Below are 7,500 nucleotides of genomic sequence, written 5' to 3' on the forward strand. Positions count from 1 at the left end.
TTGTCATTATTGAGAGAAACATTTTTGATAGAACACTCTGAACAATAATATAAATGACAACTATAATTTACAAGATCGCAGTTGCGACGCAAACTAAACTTATTTGTACATGTTTCTATTTACTTGATTCCCCACGAGGGCAGAGTTAGGCAGAAGATAGGAGTTAATGTGGAGAAAATCCAGATCCCCAAAAATGGGCACTCTGGATAAGAACAATAAAAAAAAAATCAGTCACAAAGGTTTTCTCCTCCACTGACCGTGAACAGAAAAGGTAAAGTGTAGCATCAGAACAGATACTACACTTTGATCCTAGCCAAAAGGCCAAGATGATTAAAAATAAAGATTGTGTGCTTTGTAATATGGATAAAGTTAATTTTAAAAATAAATCGAAACCAATTACAACGCGACACATTGTAATGCGTATCTTTTTATCGCCGAAAATTCTGACGTTCATTTTCTCATGAGTTTTTACTCTTTTTTTGAAAAGATTACGTGGAAGGAAGGTTGAGAACCTTTATTATAATTCGTCTAATTACAATACTTAGAAATTAACTGATCACGTGACGACCTTTTACGACTGTATCCGGTTCTGCGAGATTAGGCTGTCTGAAGATATCGGCTACCTGACTTAAACGCACTCAATGTTGATGAATTTTTTTTTTTTTGCCTTTCTTTTTGTAAAACTCCACCATGTTCTGTAAAGCATAAAACAAAAAAACAAACTTTCTCTACAAAAAAAAAAGAAAAAAATATTAACTAAACATCATGAATAAATCTCCACTCTTTTATAGAAGTCACTTTGCGTATGTGCGTGCGTTCATTCTTCATAGGTTCCGAAACGGCTGAACCCATCTTCTGCAAATTTTACATAAAACTAATTTATATGTCTGGCAGTGTTCAATATATATTTTGTCCATTTGATAAGTATTGAAAATCGAAAAAATCCGATCTTAAAAAAATAGTCTTTCTCTCTTATAGATAAAAAAGAAGATATTTTACAAGGGAATATTTTACGTTACACCAGCCAAGGAAAATAATAAAATCTCAGCAAATCATTTCTTCTTAAAAAAAAAAACGATTTATTATCATCTGGAGATATAGCTGAGTTGTAGAATATTTTATTTTAATTTTTCACGGCAGTTTTTTTTTTAACAAGCACATTTATACCGTAGTTACTCTACCGTCTCTTGCTGCCACATGTCTATTTCGCCTGGTCGCATTTCTATTCCTTCCGAGAACAGCCGACCCAATCTCGCCTTCACATTACTCCTCAAGCACACTTATTAATTTGCATACGCGTTCAAACGCTGCTGCTAATACAGTCGCTTGCCATACACCCTTCCGCTGCTGCTGATATTTTAATGTGCGCTCATATGCGCTTTGTTACATATATTTATGAACCTTCCATCTTTCTCTCTTTCTCTCTCTCTCTCCCTCTCTCTCGCTCTCTCTCGCATTGTTTAATAACAATTACGTGTAATAAAGAAATGAAATAATAAAACGATTATAATCTCCAGGATGGTTCTACAATATCAGAAAATATGCTTCGGTTTCGAACCTGAACTAAAGTTTAATTTTAGAAACATATCAAACGTTTCGAATTATAATTTCAATACTTCTTACAACTGTTGTTTACATCGAACAAGACAGAGATATTTAATATTTCTTGCTGAATGATTAATAAGTTTTTCGAATTACTTTCCTCCATAAGTAATTGTGTAAAACTTTTTTTTTGCTAAATTAAGTTTTTATTTGATTAATTCATTACCCATTGCTGAGCGTTCCAATTAAAATGACCGCTTATAAAATAGACATAAATACTCCTTTTTAAATCGTTTTGATGCAATTCTCAAATCGGAATTTGCATTATTTTAGTTTATATAAATGACAACGAGTCTAAAAATCTGTTTATTTCTAAAGTTACACGTTTATTTCTCATGTCATATGAATAATGAAATGTATAACCTATCTTTATTGCTCAAGTCATAATAAAAAAGTATTTGCGCTTTTAGCGTGTCAAGGTTATTTATCCGTTGACAACAAGAGCAAGTCCGACACTAAAGCAGCACAACGTGTTGTAAAAGTCCAACTCTGACAAATAGGGGATATTCTGGATTGATGCAAAATTTGTCTTGATTGGACCCTTTGGCATTCCTATATAGCTCCTTATATGATCAGCGAAAAAATACCCATCCGCTTTTATATTGGTAATGCCTAGCATCAAACACGACCATACTTATCTCATTTTTCGACACAAGCGGCATTCCAATAGTAATGCCTCCTATTTTTCATCACGTCTGAATGGATCAGATGTGATTGCAAATTGTTCTTATGATGACTTTCCTGGCCTGAAAATTTCAGCTGTATGCTGCAGATATTGACAGTATGCTTTGTGCATCAGAAACAGAGATGCGTCATGGTGGTGACTATGTAGAAAAATAGATTCCAGAACAAAAAAGGTGGTTAGTTTTCATCATACCACACCTGTTCTCGTAGGTCTTTAAATTTTGGAGTAAAAAATTATGAAAAAATAGGAAGCTTTACTTTGGAATGACTCCGGTACTTGTTGAGGATCTGAACTCAGCACCCACTCATACAGAGTAGGGAGAACAATAGCATAACTCTCTCTTTTGAGGAGAGGTTGATTTTATTGCCGATTTACCGTGAAATACAAACTGATGTAATTCTTGGCTATTTTTTTTTTAACCAATCAGAGTGCACCGTCCTCCAAGAAAACTGAATATATTTATTGTGCCACAACTTGTTTTAATTCGTTACTTCATTCTGATGTTTTTTACTCACCAAATCCCGACATAAGAAACTACTACTTCGAACCATATCTAAAAAGATGTTGGTTCATGTTACGTTTCAAATCTGCATATCAGTACAGTCAGGGAAGCAGGTAGCAGGAAGGGAATTCCAAAATCTAGCTGTTCGAGGGAAGAAACTATTTGAGTAGAAAGCTTTCTGGCATTTAGTGACCTCAACAGTGAAGGGGTGAGATTTTGTTGCTAAGCGGGTTTGTCGAGGATAAGTACATCCAGAGACAGAAATGCAACAATTTCATCAGAACACATTCCATTAAAATATTTGTAAAACAGACACAGGGGTGCAACATTGCGGCGATGAGACAGAGCTTGGAGCCTAGTTGACAGAATGGTACCGATTAGATTGGAGACCATTTTTTGGATCCTATCCAATATGGAGAGGCTAGATGGTAGATGCACCAGACCAGATGTGGCAACAATACACCATGCATGGGCGAATGGTGGCCTTGTAGAAGTACACAATACTCTCGTGTGAGTAGATCTCTAGCATGATAAAGGGAGCCCACCTTCATTGCAGCACCCGTCGCAATGTCCTCAATGTATTTGTTCCAGTTCATATTGCCTGTGAATGTTAAGCTGAGGAGTTTGAAAGAATAATTCTTAGGTAGGGAGTTGTCATGGATATCGGTGGTTGAAGAGAATTCTTGTGATCCAAGTGTCAGACGTTCAGAAAACCAAGCTCCTGTGCTAGAATTTGACGGTCAGAGACCGATACTACACTATGATAACTACAATAAGTGCTAATTAATTTACTAAATCAACTATGTTGCTCTATTTACCTATCTTTCTATCTATCTATCTATCTATCTATCTATCTATCTATCCCCTTCTGTCTTTCTATCTCTTTATATATTTCACTTTCTTTGTTTTGAATTTTTGAGATGAGAATTGATTATTCGTATTATTTTGATCGGTCATGATTGCCGGAACAAGAGCATGCTACCCCGATGAAATAAATAAAAGATTCCGTTTGAAATTTTGTCCAAATTCCTGAGATCGACAAAAAACATTCCCATGTTCAAAAAGATACACCTGAAGACGGTCGATGGTTATATCGATCGAAACGTAGTAAAAATAACACTCAGGATGAGAACAGTAGTCCGCAGAATCCAAATAATATGAACAATCTTTCTGTCTGTCTGTCTGTCTGTTTGTCTCTCTCCCCCCTCTCTCTCTCCCCCCCTCTCTCTCTCTCTCTCTATATATATATATATATATATACAGAGAGAGAGAGAGAGAGAGAATGAGAGAGAGAGATAACTAGCTAGCTATCCATTTCCCTATCTATTAGTCTATCTATCTGATGGAGTTTTCCTCAAAGAGGGAGCTACTCCTACCATCTGAATATTATGTCATATCTGTTGGAACCTCACTCTCTCCCCCCTTCCCAACCCTTTTCGATTAGTTTTACTTTGATGATGAAATTAACCAATATCACATTTTACGTTTGATTATCTGTGCGTATTATTTAATACAGAACCAGCGCACTTATACTGTGGTATGCGATCAGTTGCGTACATGTTGCAATATTACTCATAGCTGGAGAGTAGCGACATACTGTTCCTAAAGGATTTACAGTATTAATAGTTGCTAAAATTTCCGACTGATTTTAAACTCAGTTCAGCCAATTCCGTAGTCTAACATCTTATCCATTAAGCGCATTTTATTTTCCTTTATTTATGGTCTGTATTTGCTAATATGAATTTGAATTTTGCTTGCAGAATATGTTTCATTATTAATCAGATATTCAACGCATTGAAAATAACTAAAGTGTAAAATAAAAAAAAAATGAAATTTATATTTAAAAAATCGGAATTTATATATTAGAAATAAATGAATTTAGAATCAATATTTTCGTAAAAAAAATGAAATTTATATTTAAAAAATTGGAATTTATATTATAAAAAAAATGAAATTGGAATTTTTATTAAAAAAATGAAATTTATATTGAAAAAAATTCGAATTTATATTTTGGAAAAAAAAATTTGAATTTATATTTTAGTAAAAATTAATGTAATTTATATTAAAAAAATTGACATTTATATTTTAGTAAAAAATAATGTAATTTATATAAAAAATTGAAATTTATATTTTAGTAGAAAAAAATGAAATTAATATAAAAAAATAATTCACGTTTACATCTATATCTATTCTAAATTTAATTTTGTAAGCATCGACTGGAATGCAATTATGCAAATCAGTTGCATAGAAATAGTTGCGTTTGGGTTTATATATATATATATATATATATATATATATATATATATATATATATATATATATATATATATGTATGTATATATATGTAAGTGTTGGAAAGATTGATTGTAATCGGAAATGAAACCACTAGGAATATTTTGGAATATCAGAATCTGTGTCTGGAATGGTATATATTTTCCGATTTCGAAATTGTTTTTGTTTTTTTTAATTTTTTGTTTTGAAGTAAAACTTGATTTTCCATGGCTAGTATTGATTATGAAGTAATAAATATTATTGATTTCAAACAAAAATGTATAGCTCACTTATATGGGCGCAGTTTTACTTTTGCGAAAATAAATGTACATATTAGATGGGTTTTGTCGTAACCGCCCAGCTCCGTAGTTTGAAATTACAAAAACTTCTAATCGTAATCGGTAATTGTATCGGAGTCAGATATTTAAAACAGAATAGTTAATCGAATCTGAAAAAAAAAAAAAAATAGAATCGTCCATCATAAAAAATACACAATATTCCAGAAGCTTATGCTTGTTGTATTATGTATTTCAACAACAAAACTTGCCCTTCAGGACAAGATCATAGTGTAGTATCTTTTCTGATGCAACACGTACACTTTTCTGTCCTCACTCAGTAGAGAAGAACTCCTTCATGGACGAGACAATTTTTATTTTGTTCCTATACGGAGTGCCCCTTCTTGGAGAGCTGGATCTTTCCCACGTTAAAAACTGATCTTGTGTCAAACTCGGCCCTCGTGGGCACGCAAGTAAATAGGAACAATGAAGCATTTAGATGGTAATATCGGTGTGATAAATAAATAAAATAACATCACTTATATTTATTTCGAAAGCTAGAATGTGGTGTATGTGTTATTGTATATTGGATGAAACGTCAGCCAACTCGGTCGCCCTTCTAGTGCTTTATAGTTGAAGCTGGACGGAGGCGAGTGATGATTCATGAAGTTGCGTTATTGAGTGTGACGCTGTGATTTGCCTTTCCTGATTGCAAAAGCGAAATTAACAAGCAAGAAAAATTAGGCTAACGCTATAAATAAAAAGCAATGCTAGGCTATAGTAGTTTCTATGCAAACAAACACAGATCTCTCTCTCCTCCCCAGCCTACACATAAATGTTTTCATCTCGCTCCATTAATATTCTCCCCCCTCTCTCTCACTGTGAGTTTTACGGTACATCTACATTTGTATATATACATATATATATATTATATATTATATATTATATATATGTATATATATATATATATTATACATGTACATATATATATATATATTTATCATCAGTATATTTAGTGTATCTATATATATATAAATATATATATATGTGTATATATATATATATATATATATATATATATATATATATATATATATATATGCCCCAATATGTATTATTGATTAATGTACTGTTCTATTAATAGTAAACTAAACAACATATGTAATTTATATGTATATATTTTATTTTAAAATTTATATTATATATTATATTTTAAAAATTATATAATTAATTATATTTTAAAAATTATATTATAAATTATATTTTAAAAAAATATATGTATAGATACATACATATGTATGCATATATATACATATATAATGACAAATCTCGTTATATAAAATATATAATGATATTATATCTCGCTGAATTGCCAATTTCATTCATTTATATCATTATTGCAATTTAAATATTTTATTTTAAATTTTTCTTTAAACAATATCAAGTATTCATCGTTATTTTTCTTCGGAAATTGATCACAATGAGAAATGAACTGAACTATATAAAAGTATAATTGTTCACATTGTTGAATAATGTATAGCAACACACACACACACACACACACACACACACACACACACACACACACACACACACACACACACACACACACACACACACACACACACACACACACACACACGTGTTTCTGTGTGTACGTAAATAATGCCACGCGAGAGTTTCAAAACAAATTCCAAATCGCATAAAATGCGTTTTAATCACTTTCAGGTTTCGCTTTATCCAGTCAGATTCCAACAGAACAAAATAAAAAAAAATCAGATTCCAACAGAAAAAAAAAAAAATCAGATTCTAACAGAGAAAAAAACAAAACAAAACAAAAACTAATATACATAAAGAAACATTGGGTACAGTCTCATACTTTGGAAATGAAAAGATAAACATTGGTTTGGAAACTAATCAAAGAGAATTTCTAATGCACAACAAGTGGATGATGATTTGAGTTAGGTTGCAATATCATCGGTTGTTCACGTTGAAGTTTGAATAGGAATAACCGCGCAGATTGAGTGGAGAGCAACTGCGTTTTTTTTTAGACATCCTGGTGAAAAATATTAGATAGTAAAAACATGATATATATATATATATATATATACATGCTTTATATATATATATATATATATATATATATATATATATATATATATATG

At 31.6% G+C, this 7,500-nt stretch overlaps 1 protein-coding gene and 1 pseudogene across 1 annotated transcript in view; one reads left to right on the forward strand and one right to left on the reverse strand.

Annotated features, from left to right (window-relative positions):
• The window catches only part of LOC145283489 (uncharacterized), a 184,096-nt gene that overhangs the window by 129,561 nt on the left and 47,035 nt on the right, over window positions 1–7,500 (forward strand). The gene's annotated exons all lie outside the window — the stretch shown is intronic.
• Window positions 153–333, reverse strand: LOC145284216 (U2 spliceosomal RNA; annotated as a pseudogene).

This window comes from Euprymna scolopes, chromosome 8 (assembly GCF_053919585.1).
Source record: "Euprymna scolopes isolate OS-2025 chromosome 8, ASM5391958v1, whole genome shotgun sequence".
NCBI classification, from domain to species: Eukaryota; Metazoa; Mollusca; class Cephalopoda; order Sepiida; family Sepiolidae; genus Euprymna; species Euprymna scolopes.